Source organism: Nerophis ophidion, linkage group LG01 (assembly GCF_033978795.1).
Source record: "Nerophis ophidion isolate RoL-2023_Sa linkage group LG01, RoL_Noph_v1.0, whole genome shotgun sequence".
NCBI classification, from domain to species: domain Eukaryota; kingdom Metazoa; phylum Chordata; class Actinopteri; order Syngnathiformes; family Syngnathidae; genus Nerophis; species Nerophis ophidion.
Genome location: NC_084611.1, coordinates 79721933 through 79741783, shown reverse-complemented (window position 1 = coordinate 79741783; position 19851 = coordinate 79721933). Strand labels below are relative to the sequence as shown.

At 40.6% G+C, this 19851-nt stretch overlaps 1 protein-coding gene across 2 annotated transcripts in view; it reads right to left on the bottom strand.

The window, feature by feature from the left end:
* tll1 (tolloid-like 1) overlaps positions 1–19851 on the bottom strand; it is a 100855-nt gene that overhangs the window by 56953 nt on the left and 24051 nt on the right. The window contains exon 1 of one of the 2 annotated variants that reach the window (XM_061912766.1): positions 2233–2346. The exons of the other annotated variant lie outside the window; for it this stretch is intronic. The gene's annotated coding sequence lies outside the window, so the exon portion shown is untranslated. Of the gene's footprint in view, positions 1–2232; positions 2347–19851 lie in introns of those variants that run through there. 2 annotated transcript variants of the gene reach the window in all.

Genomic DNA, 19851 nt, shown 5'->3' with positions numbered 1-19851 from the left:
AATCTCACGTAGGCTCAACAGTATATACAGAATCTTGATATCGCTAGTAAACATTGCTGAACAACCTTGTCATTTATGGCTAAATAATGAGACAAAATATGAACTTCACACCATTAAAACAACTGCAGCCTTGAATTGCAGATGAGAGTAATATTTGTAGCAGGAAACCAATTAGTGTCACGATCACAGCAGCAGAGCACTTGTTATGTCAATCGAATACATTACTTAGCGATTGGCGAATAAGTCCACATTTGTCTTTCACCCATTAATGCTTAATTTGTGAAACCCCTCCAGATGTAAAGACATGATGTGCCTCTATTTTTTTTCTTCTCTGAATACCGTGAGTGTCAGATGAAATGAGGTTGAAGTGAGCAGTTACTTCTTGGTGATAATAAATACTTTAAACCAGGGGTCCCCAAACTTTTTGACTCGCAGACCGCATTGGGCTAAAAAAATTTAGCCGAAAATATTTTTCTTACTGGAATATTTGATGTGAAGTAATCGGAACCTTGGCTAGGTCAATAATTCATAAAAACATTAATTTTGATTCAATATTATGTTTTGAGCAATGACAGTTTGGAATTAAAAAAACAGCTTTGTTTTATTAGTCAACATTGCAACTTTTTCTTCAAGCTTTTTTATTTCACTTTTGATATGTTTTTGTTTATTTTAATTGTATTTTTAGAATGTGCCGTGGGCCTTGAAAACATTAGCTGTGGGCTGCAAATGGCCTCCGGGGCACACTTTTGACACCCCTGCTATAGATAATAAAAAATTAAATCTGATAAATCAATGGATAAAAAGCAGAGCCTGGAGACGCATGCGCATTTATCATAACTCTCTCGCTCTCTCTAGCACAGGGGTCAGGAGCCTTTTTGGCTGAGAGAGCCATACAAGCCAAATATTTTAAAAAGTATTTCCGTGAGAGCCATACAGCTTTTTTTTTTTTTTTTAAACACTGAATACCACTATATGCGTGCATTTTTAAGAAAGACCAACATTTTTAGAGTATAATAAGTCTCTTAATCTTTTTAATAACATTTTTATTCTGAGGCTAGCCAAAAATAAATAAAATACTTCTTATCATTAATGCGACTTTTTGAACAGGTGCGGTAGAAACCGGATGGATGGATGAAAATGCATGAGAATGTTTTATATTTTGAACATCATTTTTGATACTGTGATTACCAGCGGATATTTTTTGTATACTCTAGCCTTTAAATAGACTCCCTTTTTAGACCAGTTGATCTGCCGTTTCTTTTCTTTTTCTCCTATGTCCCACTCTCCCTTGTGGAGGGGGTACGGTCCGATCCGGTGGCCATGTACTGCTCGCCTGTGTATCGGCTGGGGACATCTCTGCGCTGCTGATCCGCCTCCGCTTGGGATGTTTTCCTGCTGGCTCCACTGTGAACGGGACTCTCGCTGCTGTGTTGGATCCGCTTGGGACTGGACTCTCGCGACTGTGTTGGATCCATTATGGATTGAACTTTCACAGTATCATGTTAGACCCGCTCGACATCCATTGATTTCCTCCTCTCCAAGGTTCTAATAGTCATCATTGTCACCGACGTCCCACTGGGTGTGAGTTTTCCTTGCCCTTATGTGGGCCTACCGAGGATGTTGTAGTGGTTTGTGCAGCCCTTTGAGACACTAGTGATTTAGGGCTATATAAGTAAACATTGATTGATTGATTTATTCATTACTTATCGTGTTAAGCAATGGCAGCTACAAATTATTTGAGAGCCAGGTGCAGTCATCAAAAGAGCCACATCTGGCTCTAGGGCCATAGGTTCCCTACCCCTGCTCTAGCATCACCAAACTTTACGACACGGTTTTATTTTGAAATTACATTAAAACCGGAAGCGACTCAAAACGGAACTGGTTTAATAATCGCGCTTTAGCTAATTAACATTAGCGTAAGAAATCTTAATTTTGTATACTTACAAAGCTGTTTATTTTTATAGCTGAATTACAATGCTACCAAACGCAAACACATTGTGACCCTTTGAGTTTAACAAACATATACAGGTGGAAAACACATTTTTGTTTTGACTTTGTTACACAAGGAAGGAAGGAAGGCATGTATTTAGGCTAATTAGCATCCGCCATGTTTGTTAACCTTGCGGTCCGCAAGAGCGTCTACTTCTGAACAACACAACCATTTGTCAAACTACGCACACTGTAACATGTATTGTGGACTTTAAATTCTTGATAAGTTTACATTATGTTTACCTGTTGACAAGTGACGAGGAGCGCTCCGGCTGTATCTTCCATTATACTGACTCTATCCATGTTTACTTCTTCTGTCGTTTAGCCACACACATATTTGTGATGCAATGAGCAGTGCGCCCCCTGCTGACGTCTGGTTATAAACATTATAAATACAAGTAAAACAGGATTAATTTGTTATAGAAAATAAGCTATTTCGACCGATTACAAAAGCATAATATTTTTAATATGGCTACTCTACATCACTATTCTTTCTTAGTTTATTTCGAACATGACATACCTACAACATTATACATTAGGCAATTTCATATCATATCACAATACATCATGTCCGAAAAGCAGTAGGAAGAATCAAAGCGTATTTAATCCTACCCCTTTCCCACGTCAGAGCGTTCACAAATATATACATTCATTCACTGATCTTCTTTACAGCAAAATAGCAAAATGACATCCGTGAATGAGTAACACAACAGTTTTGTAACATGTAATTAATTAATTCAGTCATTATTAACATACTGTGATGAAGAAGATCTTATTTTCAATAAGGTTGAAAGTGTTTCTCATAATTCTTCTTCTTTGTACTTTGTAAGCACTATTAATTTGAACAGCCTCTTAAACTGGACCATATCAGTACAATGTATAACTTCTTTACTTAAAGGCCTACTGAAATGAGATATTCTTATTCAAACGGGGTTAGCAGGTCCATTCTATGTGTCATACTTGATCATTTCGCGATATTGCCATATTTTTGCTGAAAGGATTTAGTAGAGAACATCCACGATAAAGTTCGCAACTTTTAGTGCTGATAAAAAAGCCTTCTCTTTACCGGAAGTCGCAAACGATGACGTCACAAGGGTGAGGGCTTCTCACGTCGTCATATTGTTTTTAATGGGAGCCTCCAGCAGCAAGAGCTATTCGGACCGAGAAAACGACAATTTCCCCATTAATTTGAGCGAGGATGAAAGATTTGTGTATGATGATATTAATAGCGAAGGACTAAAAAAATAATAAAAAAATTAAAATAAAGTTAAAAAAAAAAGGCGATTGCAATGGGACGGATTCAGATGTTTTTAGACACATTTACTAGGATCATTCTGGGAAATCCCTTATCTTTCTATTGTGTTGCTAGTGTTTTAGTGAGATTAAATAGAATCTGATAGTCGAAGGGGTGTGTCCATGGGTGTCTTGAGGCCAGTGTCTGAGGGAAGTCGGCGGCAGATACAAGGACGGCGCAAACTCCACAGATCCCCGGTAAGAGGCAACTTTTTAACACAATTTTCTCACCGAAACCTGCTGGTTGACAAGTGGTCGGGATCCATGTTCGCTTGACCGCTCTGATCCATAGTATAGCTTCACCTCCGGGAATTTTAAACAAGGAATCACAGTGTGTTTGTGTGGCTAAAAGCTAAAGCTTCCCAACTCCACTTCATTATTAATTTAAAAAATTGCAAAAGATTCAGCAACACAGATGTCCAGAATACTGTTTAATTGCGTGACGAAAAGAGACGAGTTTTAACCGCAAATAGTGCTGCGCTAATATTTCCTGACAGTCCGTGACGTCATGCGCACGCCTCATCATTCCACGACGTTTTCAACACGACACTTCACGGGAAATTTAAAATTGCAATTTAGTAAACCAAAAAGGCCGTATTGGCATGTGTTGCAATGTTAATATTTCATCATTGATATATAAACTATCAGACTGCGTGGTGGGTAGTAGTGGGTTTCAGTAGGCCTTTAATCCATTCCATAATTAAATTCCACATACTGACATGCTGAACGTTTTAAGTGTTGTACGTGCATACAAATGTTTTAAATTAGATTTTCCTCCAAGGTTATATTTCTCCTCTTTAGTTGAGAAGAATTGTTGTACATTCTTTAGTAGTACGTATGTTATAATTTGCAATTTTATCAAATCATCAAGCTTTAATATTTTTGACTCAATAAATAAAGGGTTTATATGTTCTCTATATCCAACATTATGTATTATTCTAATTGATCTTTTTTGTAACACAGTTAACGAATGTAGCACACATTTGTAGTGGTTTCCCCATATTCTGCACAATAACTCAGATATGGTAACACTAACAAGCAGTAGAGAATATAAATTGATTTTTGGACCAGGACGTATTTTGCTTTATTCATTATTGAATTTTTTTTTTGCCACCTTATGTTGTATATTTTGTAAATGAGATTTCCAGGTAATTTTATCATCTATTAATACTCCCAAAAATCTATTTCCCATTTATTTTGCTTCAAACTACATGTCCAAGCAAAGGAGGACTTCTGGACAATGGTGCATTTTATTATACAGTGGTGACCTCAATTGTTGTGAGATTTCTGAAAGTGAACCCTTTGACTGTGAGAAATACACACACAAACAACCAGACAGTAATGAAATATTCAGCACTTAAAGGTGTCCTCCATATTCTGCTGTGCCTTTATACAATATTACTTCTCAAAAAATGTTGCCAAGTTTGTTTAAAAGCCTTTTTTTTTATTATTCATTGAAAGGCCTACTGAAATGAGATTTTCTTATTAAAAAAGGGGGTAGCAGGTCCATTCTATGAGTCATACTTGATCATTTCGCAATATTGCCATATTTTTGCTGAAAGGATTTAGTAGAGAACATCGACGATAAAGTTCGCAACTTTTGGTCGCTCCATAAAAAAGCCTTGCCTGTAGCGGAAGTAGCAGACAATGTGCGCGTGACGTCACTGGTTGGGGAGCTCCTCACATCCTCACATTGTTTACAATCATGGCCACTAGCACCGAGAGCGATTCGGACCGAGAAAGCGACGATTTCCCCATTAATTTGAGCGAGGATGAAATATTTGTGGATGAGGAAAGTAAGAGTGAAGGACTAGGGGAAAAAAAAAAAAAAAAAGACGAGGGCAGTGGGAGCAATTCAGATGTTATTAGACAGATTTACTAGTATGTGAAGTGAAGTAAATTATATTTATATAGTGCTTTTTCTCTAGTGACTCAAAGCGCTTTACATAGTGAAACCCAATATCTAATTTTTACATTTAAACCAGTGTGGGTGGCACTGGGAGTAGGTGGGTAAAGTGTCTTGCCCAAGGACACAACGGTAGTGACTAGGATGGCGAAAGCAGGGATCGAACCTGCAACCCTCAAGTTGCTGACACGGCTGCTCTACCAACCGAGCTATACCGGATAATTCTGGAAAATCCCTTAACTGCTTATTGTGTTACTAGTGTTTTAGCAAGATTATATGGTCGTACCTGAAAGTTGGAGGAGTGTAGCCACGGGTGTGGTGACAACCAGTGTCTCCGAGGGCAGCCACGTTTCTCGACAAGGCAAGGAAGCCGGGCTGAGATTTTTTTTTTTCCCCTCCTCCACTGTGTAAGCATTTGCCGGTCGGGGGCGGCCGGTGGGAGGAGGCAAGAGAGTCCACAGCTGCTGGAGGAACGACGCAAACTCTCCGCTCATGTCTACGGTAAGAGCCGACTTATTTCCACCATTTTCTCACCGAAATCTGCCGGTTGACATGTGGTAGCGAACCATGTTCGCTTGACCGCTCTGTTACATAGTAAAGCTTCACCGTCAGCTTTCAGGAATGTAAACAAGGAAACACAGGCTGTGTTTGTGTTGCTAAAGGCGGCCGCAATACATCGCTTCCCACCTACATCTTTCTTCTTTGACGTCTCCATTAATAATTGAACAAATTGCAAAAGATTCAGCAACACAGATGTCCAGAATACTGTGTAATTATGCGATTAAAGCAGACGACTTATAGCTGGGATCGGTGCTGGATGAAAATGTCCGCTACAATCCATGACGTTACGCGCACGCGTCATCATACCGCAACATTTTCAACAGGATACTTCGAGCGAAATTTAAAATTGCAATTTAGTAAACTAAATTGTGTTGCAATGTTAAGATTTAATCATTGATATATAAACTATCAGACTGCGTGGTCGGTAGTAGTGGGTTTCAGTAGGCCTTTAATTCTGTTCAGTTCAAGACTAATAAGTGGGAATGTAAACCTTTGCTGTGTGTTACAATGCCTGCAAGGATTGGCGATAACAAAAGAGAACACAACAATTTTTCCCACCCCACTCACATTTATCCCCTTTCATGATGATGTCAATGAATTTCATGCGCATGTGCACGCACAGCTGTGGGAAATTCAACTCGCCCAATGAAGCTAAGCACGAGGGAAATAGAAGGTCACGCTGCAAAATGTTTGCATGTGCCTTTCCATGTGCAATAATATAATGTTATTATCGCAGCGCATTTGACGGCGAAGGTAGCGTCATATTAAAAAGAGCTTATCTCTCGCCCCGTTTGAGGATTTTCCCCCTGAAAGTAATCACTGTGCAAGCTGCTTGATCCACGTGAAGCCGCCGTGAGCCGTGGCAGTAGCAGCAGTGCACGGCAATGGCCGACAGCGAGCAGCTCGGACCCTAAGAGCTACAAAAAGTGCAGAAAGTACAAAACGTGATGCAACTGAGTGAGACACTCCAAGCTGGAAAGACGAACCAAGTTAAAGGTGCCATATGTAATCATTTCATGTCAAGTGGGGTGTTCGGGTCTGTGGGACCCGTTTTAATTTTTTCTGAAAAGAAAAATGATACAATTAATTAATTTTTCAAACTGAGACTCACTGACTTTGGTTCATTTTCTGTGAACATATATCAGAATACATGTTTAATGACCACACACCATACACCCCCCCTACACATTTTTATTACATACAGTATAAGCTGTCCGTGGAAATTGATGTTCTGTGTACCACACACACACACACACACACACAGCAGGCCAAGACAGGAGGAAGACAGAGTGTAGATACACAGAACATCACAGGATCAAAATGTGCAAGAAAATGAGAGCAGACAGTGTTGACAAACAATGTTGCAACTTTGTGTGGGAACCTCTAAAGCAGAAACACAAAAGAAGAATCCCTGTGGGATGCAGAAACTATCAAAGAAATTTTCCGTGCAACGTTCATATTGTTGTTACTCAGCTAGCGTTTGTGGGTCTGATGGACCCGTTGCATTTTGTGGCTTTTATTGCCTCACAATCAAAGACTTTTATGTTAAAATACTGACCAGATGTTTGTTTGGATAAGGTAAACATCTGTTCAGTATTTTAACATAAAAGTGTTTGATTGTGAGGGGACCCCTGCTTTAAACCAATAAAACCCAGCGTTTGTGGGTCTGATGGACCTGTTGCATTTTGTGGCTTTTAATGCCTCACAATCAAGAACTTTTATGTTAAAATACTGACCAGATGTTTGTACAGTATTTTAACATAAAAGTGTTTGATTGTGAGGCATTAAAAGCCACAAAATGCAACTGGTCCATCATACCCACAAATGCTGGCTGAGTAACAACAATATGAACATTACTCAAAGGTTAAATGGTCCTGATATGTCAAAAGACATGTATAAATCATGTTCTTTTCGAATACCTTTATAACATATAATGGTAATTTAGCCGGGATATGCTCATTTCTAAATTGGATTTACAGCCCCGAAATCTTGTTATTGTTTTCATTTCGATGCCCCGCCCTCTACAGCTTGACCAATTAAAAAGTCAGGGAGTATGTCACATCCAGGTTGCCAGTTATCAAGCGCCCTCTTCGTCGAGCTACTGCCACTGGTAAAGTTACTAAACATTTCAGACCTTAATAAATCTAAAAGGTGTCGTAACGATTCTCAACTTATCCATGACAAAGCCAGGTACAAAACGAGGATTTGTATCGGGGATGCCTTTGAAAGATGGAGACCATTGAAGGCGTAGAAGATTTTTTCATCTGACACAAAACTTGCTAATTTCCTCCTTTATGGGGAAGTCAGGCATTTACTTTTTTCATTACTTGTAATAAATGTAAATATACATTCTGTATGTAAACTATACTGTCCAATACAGTCCATGATTTTGTCTAACATTGCTAGTATATTCGTACAACCAATGCTTAGGAGCGAAGCACCATCACACTAGTGTAGTTTAGCATGCTAGCCCGGTCAATGACACATCAACATATAGGCTAACAGGGGGAATGTATGCCTGATTGCAGTACTATTTCTGGCCACATTACAACATATTGCACCTTTAAAGAGAAGCGGTGATTCCCTGTTTCCACCAACTTTCCCTGTCCTTGTTGTGCTGTTTTGAGGCAATGAAGCTTCAATGGGCCAACAAGAAAGTTTTCCTTGCAACAAATAGCCTGCACCAGGAAAGATAAACTCAGCGTGATCCTTTCGAATTAGCAAGCCTTTCATTTCCATTGTGAGGTTTTATGTTGGATTATGAAAACTGTTTGTTTTATAATTAAATCTGGTTATAATGAATGACATTGAAAGAAAATGCATGATTCCAACACACGTTTTATTCAGTTCATAAATAAAGTTAAATAAATGTTGTAACACAAAAATAAATAAATAGATGATAAAATAAAAATTAAAAAAATGGTTCCATCCCTATCACCCATGTTATGTTAAAATTATTTATATTATTACCTTACATTAAATTTTTTTATATTAAAAAAAAATATTATTCAAATTATGTATGTAGATTTGATTTTTTTTATTAATTTTTTTTAGTCAATATTTCAGTATTAGTCACCTGAGAGAGGTTTAACGTAGTTTTCATACATAAAGAGCTAAATTACTGTAGGGCCGCCAAACTGTTGTACTTGAAAAATAACCATGGAAATGAAAAAACAAATTTTGATGTATTATTTTGAAAAATACATCTGTGTATTCAAAATGAAAATGAGTGGAGACTATTTTGTTAAGTCAAATATAATAATGATTCATTCTGATAATCATTTGAAATCATTCCTTATTTTTATTTTTCACTTTTAAATTTTGATATTTGAGCATCTGTTTTTTTAAATTCAGATCTTGTTTTTCACGTTTTTTGTGTTTTCTTTTTCAGTTGCAGATCTTTTTTTCAGGTTTCAGTCCCTTTGTTTCCAGATTCAGACTTTTGGCACAAATTTCACATGGGGTCCGTGCTATCAATTGAGAGGCTCATGGAATTACGACGGACATCTTAGAAAAAAAAGACTATATATTTTTTAAGTACAAAACTTTTGACCCTAAATTATCTCAATATCAATCCATCCGTCTTCTTCCGCTTATTCTAATTCTGGTTGGTGGGGACAGCAGCCTGAGCAGTTACTTCATGCAGCTCTTCCATAGGGGTTCCCTGGGCGTTCCGAGGTCAGCTGGCAGACATTAGCTCTCCAATGTGTTCTGGGTCTTCCCCATGGCCTCCTATCAGTTGGAAGGGCATTCTGACCAGATGTCCCAGTTGGAGGATTTCAAGTACATCGGGGCTTTGTTCCCGAGTGAGGGAAGACATTGTTGTTAACATTGAACCCAATCTATTCAACCCAACCCTAACGAATGTGTCAGAACATTTATGACCTGCTCTATTAAGATCCAAATACCATGTGTTTAAGCTTCTCCCGAATGACAAAGCTTCTCACCCTAACTCTAAGGGAGAGTCCCGCTACCCGACGGAGGAAACTCATTTCGTCCACTTGTACCTGTGATCTTATCCTTTCGATCACAACCCAAATCTCATGACCATAGGTGAGGATAGAACGTAGCTCAACTGGTACATTGAGAGGTTTGCCTTCCGGCTCAACTTCTTCTTCACCACGACGGACCGATGCAGTGTCCACCCTCAATGCCGATGCTCCACCGATCCGTCTGTCAACTTCACGATACACTCTTCCCTCACTTGTGAGCAAGACCCTAAGGTACTTGAACTTCTCCACCTGGTGCAGGATTTCAACCCCATATCCAAGAATTTGGATTTGGAAGTGTTGATTTTCATCGTAGTTGCTTCACACTCAGCTTCAAATCGATCCAGTGAGAGCTGAAGATCCTGGCCAGATGAACTCAGCAGGACCGAATCATTCTAAAAAAAAAGAGACCTACTAAAACCGGATCCCCTCAATGTCCTGACTGCATCTAGAAAGTCTGTCTATAAAAGTTGGAAACAGACTCTTTGACAAAGGGTAGTCCTGGCGGAGTCTAACTCTCACTGGAAACGAGTCTGACTTACTGCCGGCAATGCGGAACAAGCTTTGACATCGATAATATAGGTATCAAACCGTCACCTGATACCCCATACTTTCTGAGCACAGGACTTCCCAAGGAACTTGGCCAAATGCCTTCTCCAAGTCCACAAAACGCATCGAGACTAGGATTCTGCCGAGAATATACATAGAGCTGGTCCACAGATCCACGACCAGAATGAAAACCACACTGCTTCTCCTGAATCTGAGGTTCGACTAGCCTGTGTATCCTCTACTCCAGTACACCTAATTACCTTACCAGGAGTGTGCTCCCACGATACTTGGAACACATCCTCCGGATCCCCTTTTTAAATAGAGGAATGGCCAACTCAGTCTGTCAATCTAGAGGCAACGTCCCCAATGCCCACGCAATGCTGCAGTGACTTGTCAACCGAGACAGCCCCACAGCATCCAGCAACTCCGGGCTTCTTATTTACCACAGCAACCTGAGCCCCAGAAGGAGAGTCCTTCACAGAGTCCCCAGGCACTGGTTCCTCATTGGAAGACATACATACATACATACATACATACATACATACATACATACATACATACATACATACATACATACATACATGCATACATACATGTAAAAATATTTAGTACAGAGTAGGTGCTCCGTCTAAGTAAAAATAAATAAAAACAATCTATATCCACTGTGTGTGTGTGCGTCTAGCTGCAATATTGTGGGCATAGCAACACAATAATGCAACAAAACAACACAATATTGACTGCAAGCAGAAGGTGACTTTGCCACTAATGGCACCTTTGAAAAAAAACCTTAGTAAAGGCCAGGTGAGATGAAAGCCTCCACACATTGAATAATTGAGCGGCGCGTGGCAGGTGAGTGGTGAGTTGATGAAAGCGCTGACTCATGCCTAGTTCTTCATGCCACAACCCCCCCACCCCCACCCTCACCCGCTGCGGAACAATGACGCTTCCAAAACAAAACATTGGGCCGCAGTGTTTGTGCTGAGGCGGGAATCCTGAGGAAGACTTCGGAAGCTCGGTGGCAGCCGCACTCTGCTCGGGAAAATCCTGTTTAATATAATATGAGCGCGAGCGCTGGTTGTGCCGCACACACACAACCACACACTACGAGCGCACGTCTCTGTGGTTTCCTTCCTCCTCGGTAGAAAGGGGGTGGTGAAGGGTGGACTGTCACAAACATGATGGGCTTCAAATGCAAAGTACGTGCATACCTTTTGCATGCTGGGTTTTGTCTTTCAAAAGCCTTATGGACCATTATTGTTTTGGGGGACTGTCCTAGCACACTTAATTAATGGCGTTGTAAACCCAGAAGGCACAATGCATTAAAACTGTCATGATCCATTACTTGGATCATGTCATATTCTGTTTTTGTTCCGTCTTGGTATCGTGTTCTGTGATTTGACTTCCTTAGTTCCTGGTGGCACTTCCTGTTTTGTTCCGTTGCCATAGTTACACAATAGTGTCACCTGTTTTTTGTTTTTCACGCGCACCTGCTCTGTGATTATCTCCTTTATTTAAGCCTGCCCTTTTTGTTCATTCATCCTCGCAGTCTAGTTTGCTGTCCGATGCAACAGGTGACGTCGCGATCCCCGATTGTGGTAAAAGTATTTTTCTATTCGTTAGCTTCCAAGCTATTCCTCTGTCTGTTTCCCTAGCTCACATGCTATCACCTTTTGTTCTTTCTAGCTCCCATGCTAGCTCTGTTGGTTTTGTCTTTAGTGCCTTGTGCAAGTGTTTTTGTTCTTAGTCTGTTTTATAGTATAAATAAATCATCATTTCTTACCTTCACGCTGTGTCCAGTCCGCCTGCATTTATGAGAGAACGCACCCGCATGACCACAATGCCAGCAAAGCGTCACAAAAACAACGTTGAGAACTCGTTGAATTACGTCCTGACGTTGAACAACTCAAACATAACGTTGAAACAACTTGCTTTATGTCAACGTTTATTAATATTGGGCTCTGACGTGGATTTGACCATGGAATTTTGGTCATTTTCCAACCAATATTCTGCAGCACAAATACAACGTTGAAACAACGTGCTTTTTGACAACATTTATTCAATGTCAGGTTGCGACATTGATTTGACCACTGAAATTTGGTAATTTCCCAACCAACAACGTGGATCCAACGGTAGACATCAACATTGTCTCAATTTACAAGTACAACTATTTTGCAAAGTTGCGATGAAGTGGCGACTTGTCCAGGGTGTCCCCTGCCTTCCTCCTGAATGCAGCTGAGATATGTTCCGACATCCCCCTTAACCCCGAAAGGGACAAGCAGTATAAAATGGATGGATGTATGTTTCAAAGTCAGTTTTAAAGGACATGTACAGTGGGGCAAAAACGTATTTAGTCAGCCACCAATTGTGCAAGTTCTCCCACTTAAAATTGTGACAGAGGTCTGTAATTTTCATCATAGGTACACTTCAACTGTGAGAGACAGAATGTCAAAAAGTTCTATTTTGGTTTCATCTGACCACATGACATTACCAATCCTCTGCTGTATCATCCATGTATCCATTTTGGTATAAACTCAACTCGTCGTGTTTGGAGGAAGAAGAATACTGAGTTGCATCCCAAGAACACCAAACCTACTGTGAAGCATGCGGGTGGAAACATCATGCTTTGGGGCTGTTTTTCTGCTAAGGGGACAGGACGATTGATCCGTGTTAAGGAAAGAATGAATGGGGCCATGTATCGTGAGATTTTGAGCCAAAACCTTCCATCAGTGAGAGCTTTGAATGGTTGACCAAATACTTATTTTCCACCATAATTTACAAATAAATTCTTAAAAATTCCTAAAATGTGAATTCCTGGATTTTTTTTTTTTTCACATTCTGTCTCTCACAGTTGAAGTGTACCTATGATGAAAAGTACAGACCTCTGTCACAATTTTAAGTGGGAGAACTTGCACAATCGGTGGCTGACTAAATACTTTTTTGCCCCACTGTATGTATAATCAAATTTGCATCAATGTCTTGTGCCTGCTGGGAACCGAGAACTGATCACCACCTGGAGCATACACACCCAACGTATGTGTTTTTGTAAATGTCAGACGTGTTTTGATCCGTCGCCCGGATCATGTTTTGTTCTGTTAGTTTGACCGCCTCAGTTCTGTTTTCAGCACCCTTGAGTTTGTATGTTTTGGTTACCATAGGTGCTGACTAGTTTCATCTGCCTCTGATTAGTGTTCGGGATGCTCACCTGCTGCCGGGCACTAGTCAGAGAGCTACTTCTTCCCGTTTTTTGCCACGCTCAGTAAGGCTTTCTTGTTTGCACTACGCAACAGTGACGATGTCTACTATTTGCTTCCATGCAATACGTTCCGTTAAGTAATTCTACGATCTTTGATTCCTGTTCCTGTGCCAAGCTTCGCCATACCTTCCACGCTATCGGCACGCTTTTCTGTCTTTTTGTATTTTTGCACGTTTAAGGGACAATAAATCATTGTCTCACCTGCACCTTGCCTCTGGAGTTCCCACTGCATCTTGGGAGAACGATCCGCGCAGTAAAATGCGACTTCAACGGACCTAACCTGCATGTTTTTATGAACATAAAGAGAATGTAGAGTCTTTAACAAATCTAACGATCACATTTTTTAAAATATCAAACACGTTGAAGTCTTTAACGAACTGAACGTGCGTGTTGTCTTAAACATAGACACAATTTAGAGTCTTAACTAGTTTAAATTGTCTAATGTACACACTTTTTTTTAGAGATAAAATACATTGAAGAGTCTTCAATTAACCTAACCTGCATGTTGTCGCAAACATAAAGACCATTTAGAGTCTTTTACTAATCTAATGTACGCATTTTTTGAAATATTAAACACAATGAAATGTCTTCAACAAACCTAAACTGCATGTTTTTCTAAACATAAAGACAATTTAAAGTCTTTAACAAGTCTAATGTAAGCACTTTTTTTTGAGATAAAAGACATTGAAAAGACTTCAACGAACCAAACCTATGTGTTTTTGTAAACATAAAGACCATTTAGAGTCTTTAACTAATCTAACGTAAGCATTGTTTTAAAATGTCAAACACATTGAAAAGTCTTCAACGAACCTAACCTGCGTGTTTTGATAAACAATAAGACAATTTATAGTCTTTAACTAATCTGATGTAAACAATCTTTTAGACATCAAACACATTAAGCTGACTTTAACAAACCTAACCTGCATAAACAAAGACAATTTAGAGTCTTTAACTAATCGAACGTACATTTTTTTACAGATCAAACACATTGAAGGGTCTTCAACTCACCTAACCTGCATGTTTTCATAAACAAAGACAATTTAGAGTCTTTAATCTAATGTACGCATTTTTTAGAAAGCAAACACATTGAAGGGTCTTCAACAAATCTAACCTGCATTTTTTTGTAAACATAAAGACAAGTTAATGTCTTTAACTAATCTAACGTACGCATTTTTTTAGACATCAAACACACGGATAAGTCTTCAAAGAACCTAACTGGCATGATTTCGTAAACAAAGACAATTTAGAGTCTTTAAGTAATCTAATGTACGCACTTTTTAAGACATCAGAAACATTAAAAGGGCTTTAACAAACCTGACCTGCATTTTTCATAAACATAGAGAAAATTTAGAGTCTTTATCTAATCTAATGTACGCACATTTTTAGAGATCAAACACATTGAAGAGTCTTCAATGAACGTAACTTGCGTTTTTTTGTTAACATAAAGACAATTTAGAATCTTTAACTAATCTAACGTATGCACGGGTGTGTGTGGGGGAAGAACAATACATGCGTTTTCAGCTGGGTGGCATGTAGGTGCTGGTGTTAGCATCAGACTGGTTTTTGCAGATGTATAAATAAATATTACCAGGTTCTCAATCATAATTCATTGAGACGGGGGCATGAAAAAAAAATGTCCACAAGGGGAGGCGTGACTAAAAATGATAGAGAAGCAGTGGACTAGCCCAAAGTACACGTTTTTTAGACATCAAATACATTGAAGAGTTGTCATTACCTTGAGGCTCTATACCAGCGGTTCTTAACCTGGGTTCGATCTAACCCTAGGGGTTCGGTGAGTCGGCCTCAGGGGTTTGGCGGAGCCTCTGCCAACTTTGCAAACTTTCCCCTTCTGGACGACTGTGTAAGTAAGATCGAAGATGTGTCTGGAATCCAAGACATTTCTGTACCCATGGAACTGAAGCAAAATAATTGCCACACACTTAGATGAGCTTGCAAAGTCATATCCAGCATGGGTGAGACTGCCGTTCACATTTGCTGTTGAGACAGCAAATGTCAATGATGAATACCTCGACAAAATCATTGAAATTCAGCAGAGCCAGGTTCAACAGCAACTCTTAGAAACAAGGCTCTCAACGTTTTGGCGTCGACAAATGGAAAAGTATCTAGTTATTGCTAAGAAAGCCCTGGAATTTTTGTACCATTTCTTACAACATACACTAAATTGCCAAAAGTTTTTGGCCACCTGCCTTTACTCACATATGAACTTGAAGTGCCATCCCATGGAATTGTCCAAAATGTTTTGGTGTCCTGGAGCATTTCACTGGAAATAAGGGGCCAAGCCCAACTCCTGAAAAAACGCACAATATTTCCTCCAAAACCAAATTTTACACCCGGTGCCATGCAGTCCGAAATGTAGCGTTTTCCTGGCAACCTCCAAACCCAGACTGGTCCATCAGATTGCCAGATGGAAAAACCAGAGAAGGCGTTTCCACTGCTCTAGTCCAGTGGTGACGTGCTTTACACCACTGCATCCCACGCTTTCCATTAGACTTAGTGATGTATGGCTTAGATGATTCTGCTTGGCCATGGAAACCCACTCCATGAAGCTCTCTGCGTACTGTACGTGGGCTAATTGGAAGGGCACATGAAGTTTGGAGCTCTGTAGCAACTGACTGCGCAGAAAGTCTTTGCACTCTGCGCTTAAGCATCCGCCAACCCCTCTCTCTCAGTTTATGTGGCGTACCACTTGATGGCTGAGTTGCTATTGTTCCCAAATTCTTCACTTTTCTTATAATAAAGTTGACCATGGAATATTTGGGGGCAAGGAAATTTTACGACTGGATTTGTTGCACAGGTGGCATGCTATGACAGTTCCACGCTGGAAATCACTGAGAGCGGCCCAATCTTTCACAAATGTTTGTAGAAACAGTCTCCATGCCGGAGTGCTTGATTTTACACACCGGGTCAAGTGATTAGGACACCTGCTTCTCATCATTTGGATGGGTGGCCAAATACTATAGGCAATATATTGTATCTTTGCGAGCAATCCTTTTCGATTATGCTGGACATAAAAACGAAGAAAGGGAACGGACTATGCTGTGAACATGACATAAGAGTGGCACTTGCAAAGGTGAAGCCACGCATATCTGAACTGGTCTCTCAGAGGCAACAGCAGAAGTCACACAGGTTAGCGTTAGTTTTGTTCTTTGAACAAGGTGATGTTCATGCATGGTTCATTTTGTGCACCAGTAAAAAAAACATGTAACTTTGTCTTGAATTTGAAAAAATGTATATATTTATTTTTCACTAAAGAAGGGTTCGGTGAATGCGCGTATGTAACTGGTGGGGTTCGGTACTTACAAGAAGGTTAAGAACCACTGTTTTACACACATTATTATTACTTTATTACTGTTCATTTAATTGATGCAAACGTGTGCAAACATGACCTCTGATGCTCTCATGTTCCAAGCCTGGTATGGACTGCATGAAGACTACTGCATCGACACGTCAACTCACTACAACAGATCCACGGATGATGCCATAACCATGGCTCTCCACTCTACACTGAGCCACCTGGAACACCGGGGGAGCTATGTCAGGATGCTTTTCATTGACTATAGCTCCGCTTTCAATACCATCATTCCAAACATCCTGGTCACCAAACTGCTGGACTTAGGCCTCCCTTCTCCCACCTGTCTTTGGATTAAGGACTTCCTGACCAACCGACCTCAGACAGTAAAACTTGGCCTCCATCTCTCCTCCTCCCACACACTCAGCATCGGCTCTCCACAGGGCTGTGTGCTGAGCCCTTCGCTGTATTCCCTCTACACCCATGACTGTAGTCCAGCCCACTCGCAGAACACCATAATCAAGTTCGCCGATGACACAACGGTGGTGGGTCCCATTACAGGGGGGATGAGTCTGTATACAGATATGTGGTCCTGAAACTATCGGCGTGGTGTTCAGTAATTAATCTGGCACTAAACACCACAAAAACCAAGGAACTCATCTTTGACTTCAGGAAAAACACTGCAGACTCTACATCAACGGCGAGGAGGTGGAGAGAGTCAACTCCTTCAAGTTCCTCGGCACCCTCATATCTGCTGACCTGTCCTGGACCCAAAATACAACTGCAGTCATCTGGAAGGCCCAGCGGAGACTCCACTTCCTGAGGGTGCTGAGGAAGAACAGACTGGAGAGACAGCTGACGGTGACCTATCGCTCGGCTGTTGAGAGCCTGCTGACGCACTGCATAACAGTGTGGTACGCCTGCTGCACTGAAGCAGACAAACAGGCTATTCAGAGGGTCATAAAGTCTGCACAAAAAATCATCGGCTGTCCCCTGCCCTCCCTGAAGGATTTACACAACTCCCGTTGCCTCAAGAAAGCAAAAAACATTACCGGACCGCACACACCCTGGCTTCGACCTGCTACCATCAGGCAGGCGCTACAGGTGCATCAGAACCAGAACAAACAGGCTCAGAGACAGCTTCTTCCCCAGAGCTGTCACCATGTTGAACTCTAACTTATAAGAATAATATCTCACCCCTATACAATATCCTGCCCTAATACCCCACTGTGCAATACTACCCTTTCGAATGCAATACGTCCGACACTGATTGTTATTTATTACTTCGGTACTCTTGTCTTGTTCTGTATATTGTACAGTATTTTGTATTTCTATAGTGTTTTGTATATTGTACAGGATTGCTTATTATTCTCATTGGATAGTAGTCTGTTTATTTCAATTGTTAGTTTTTTCTTTTATTACCTCTCGTGTTATTTATTTGTTCACACTACCGCACCTCATACTTGCCAACCCTGCCAGATTTTCCGTGAGACTCCCGAAATTCAGCGCCTCTCCCGAAAACCTCCCGGGACAAATTTTCTCCCGAAAATCTCCAGAAATTCAGGCGGAGCTGGAGGCCACGCCCCCTCCAGCTCCATGCGGACCTGACTCAGCAATGTTGTGACCCTCTTAAACAGGACAATACTGCCATCTACTGTACATAGAATAGAATAGAATGTACTTTATTGATTCCTGGGGGAAATTCAGCGCCACAATTCGCTCACAATAAACAAGTATGCCGCACCTTAAATTGGAGTCTTTAATCTTGTTATATGCAAATATATTGACAATAAAGTCCATTGTATTCTATTCTATTCTAACACACTAAACTCTCTACGTGCACGTGTGTTGTGTTGGAAGGAGCACTTGTTCTCTGCGAAGGAACCTCCCGCAGCTTCACTCGGAGTGTGTATGTGTGTGTGTGAGCACTTTATAAGTGCCGTGATTCGGAAGGAAGCATGAATGACCGTGGAGTGTTGTGTATGTGAGCATGAGCCCGTGTGTGTCATCTCCAGCTGAGCAGCAGGATGCAGACAACCAGGAAGAGATAAGCGCGGGTGAATGGAGGGAGCTCTACATGTGTGTGTTTGTGTGTGTGTCCGCGTAGGGAAATCGCTTCACAAAGGCCTGGAAGTGTGTGTGTGTGTGTGTGTGTGTGTGTGTGTGTGTGTGTGTGTGTGTGTGTGTGTGTGTGTGTGTGTGTGTGTGTGTGTGTGTGTGTGTTCTCCCGTCTCGCAGTGCGGGACTCGGAGGAGATAAGCAGACCGCCAAATATTCCCGTTGTGTTTTCCCAGTGAAAACAGGAGGCGGAATACCAACCAGTCGGACGATGCCACGGGGTCACGCCTGGAATGAGACGCGCTTCCACGTCTTAAGATTTTTAATGCCATCAAACGTGTTGCCATGGCAACAAGGGAAACACTTTTTAAAAACATGAAATACAATTCAATAAGTTGAAGCTCCGATCAAATGAATCGAATTGATCTTTGGAGCATGAGTGCCGCAAATGTCACCGCAACTTTTTCTCATGCAGTAGTATATAATACTGCATATGTTGGTACATTTACTGCATGTTTTAGAGCATACATCATTTACATTTGTGCATGTATCACATGTACTGTACTGAAACATATACTGCATATGTTAGCACGTATATTGCATGTATTATTTCACAAGTACATGTATTTGAGCACATGTATTGCTATATATACAGCATGTATGAGTACATATACCGCATGTATTAGTGTATACACTGTGAGTATTTGTGTGTAGAGCAGGGGTGTCAAACTCAAATACAGAGTGGGCCAAAATTCTAAACTGAACAAAGCCGCGGGCCAAAGTTGAACAACTTAACCTTTTAATAGGGACCCAAACAAGTTTTGCATTGAATATTGAACAAGCAAGGCTTATATAACTTTATAGTGACATGCAAAATTGAGGTTTGTTGGTATCGGGGGTGTATATTGTAGTGTCCCGGAAGAGTTAGTGCTGCGAGGGGTTC